At 41.7% G+C, this 2,403-nt stretch overlaps 1 non-coding gene across 1 annotated transcript; it reads left to right on the forward strand.

Annotated features, from left to right (window-relative positions):
• Positions 1 to 427: 427 nt before the first annotated feature.
• Positions 428 to 591, forward strand: LOC141413045 (U1 spliceosomal RNA). Its single transcript, XR_012437882.1, has one exon. It is a non-coding gene; the product is annotated as a U1 spliceosomal RNA (small nuclear RNA).
• The last annotated feature ends 1,812 nt before the right edge of the window (positions 592 to 2,403 follow it).

A 2,403-nucleotide genomic window follows, 5' to 3' on the forward strand; every position in this document is an offset into this window, starting at 1 on the left:
GCTAGGCCAGCCAAAACTCTGGGTGTGTTAACTGAAGCTTCACATGACTGAGGAGCCCCTGGGTGCTCTCAACAGTTCCCACATAAGCTTGTCATCACTTATGAGGAACCTTAGGTGGCCTTGGAAGTCTTGGGTAAACAAATTCTATTCCTTATAGATATTGGGGTACATTACTTTGTTCTCCCTACTTTTGCAAGAAAGCTTTCCTCTCAGACTGCAATTGTGGTAGGAATTGATGGAAAAAACAAATTAAAATTTTCACTTCTCCCCTCCCTGTGTATTGAAACTTGGTTTTTTATTTATAGATTTCTTATATTCCCTAGTTGCCCCACCTCACTCTTGGGCTGGGACATAATGAAAAAGGTGGGTGTGGTCCTATTATTGGACAATTTGTCAGGACTCCTAATGCTTCAAAAAGGACCCAAGAATACTTACCTGGCAGGGGAGATACCATGATCACGAAGGTGGTTTTCCCATGGCAAGGCTTATTCATTGTACTCCAGATGTGCTGACCCCTGTGATTTCCCCAAATGTGGGAAACTCAACTGCATAATTTGTGGTAGTGGAGGACCGTGTTCACACTCTCCCCTTAAAAAAGGAAAGGACCCAAGGGAGTCCATAAAATTCCTTTTGAAGTAGACCAACAAGTAAGCCCCTCCACTTGGTACAATGAAATACCTGGAAGCCCAAAACAGCTATCCCACTTAAGATACTGCTCAAAAACCTCAGCAACTATCCCAGTTGTAGGCAAGAAGCTAAAGAAAGACTACAATCAATTATTAAAACGTTTCTAAAACATGGACAGCTAAAACCTTGCCAATTTTCCTGTAACATTCCTATCTTATCTGTAGTAAAACCAACAGGAGAATATAGGATGGAACAAGATCTGCAATCATAAACTAGAACCACCCTATAGTGGTTGATCCATATATCATTCTATCCCAAATACCTGAAGACAGTAAATGGTTCACAGTTTTGGACTTAAAGATTCCTTCTTTACTATCCCTTTGCAACAAAACTCCCTATACCTTTTTGCTTTCAAGTGGGAAGATCTCTTTACCAGGGAAAGACAACAGTGTATATGGACAGTACTGCCCCAGGGATTTCAAGATAGCCCTCATCTGTTTGCCAAGGTATTTGGAAAGGATTTGAGAGAACTTCAGATTCAAAAAGGGGGACTTCTTCAATATGTAGATGACCTCCTGATCTGTAGTGCAACTGAGAATATTTCCAATTCCAACACTGTTTTGGTTCTTAATTTCTTAGGTGATAGGGGATATAAAGTCTCAAAGAGCAAGGCCCAAATCTCCTTATAGGATGTCCAGTATCTAGGCTACATCCTTACCTCGGGGGCCCAGAGGCTATCTGCTGAAAGAATAAGGAGGCCATCTGTACCATAGGGGTACCATTGACTAAATACCAACTGTGTTCATTTTGGGGAATGGCAGAGTTCTGCTGTATCTGGATACCCAACTTTGGAGTCATAGCAAAGCCTCTACATGAGGCCACAGAGGGACCAAATAATAAGCCTTTAAAATGGACTGGGGAAACAAATCATGCTTATAAAACACTAAAAATGCTGTGGGAGTGTTAACTCACAAAATTAGGAACAGAAATATGTTGAGTAGCCTACCTCTCAAAGAAACTAGATGGAACAGCTTTATGTTGGCCAGAATATCTGAGAACAATAGCTGCTTCTGCCTTGTTAGTGGAAAAAGCAAAGAAGATAACACTAAGCCAAAAATAGAAGTTCTAACTCCCCACCAAGTTAAAGCCACCTTAGAACTAAAAATTCTCTTGTGGATGTGCAAATAAAGGCTGACCAAATACCAAACCATTTTTTTGGAATCCCCAGAAGTGACTATAAAGACTTGTAATGTCTTAAATCCTGCATCTTTGCTGCCTTCTGAACTAATGACTGAGCACACTTGTGAGCAGGTGATTACACAGACCTTTGCCAACAGGCCAGAACTGACAGATCAGCCACTCCTTAAACCTGGGGCTAAATGGTTTACTGATGGAAGTTGTTTTGTACTAAATGGATGAAAAAAGGTAGGGTATGCAGTGGTGAGTCACGAGGAAGTCATAGAGGCATAGCCCTTGCCAACTGGGACTTCAGCCCAAAAGGCTGAACTAATGGCTTTAATCAAGGCTCCAACTCTGGTAAAGGGAAAAAGGCTCAATATCTATACTGACTCCAAATAAGCCTTTTGGTATTACATGCTCATGCAGCCATATGGAAGGAAAGAGGACTCCTCTCCAGGAGGGAATCCCCAATAAAACATGGAAGGGAAATTCTCCAATTATTAGAGGCTATCCACCTACCAAGAGAAGTGGTAGTGATCCACTGCTGGGGACATCAAAGAGACCTGACTCTGGTGACATAGGGAAACAAACACGCAG

Source organism: Castor canadensis, chromosome 10 (assembly GCF_047511655.1).
Source record: "Castor canadensis chromosome 10, mCasCan1.hap1v2, whole genome shotgun sequence".
Classification (NCBI taxonomy): domain Eukaryota; kingdom Metazoa; phylum Chordata; class Mammalia; order Rodentia; family Castoridae; genus Castor; species Castor canadensis.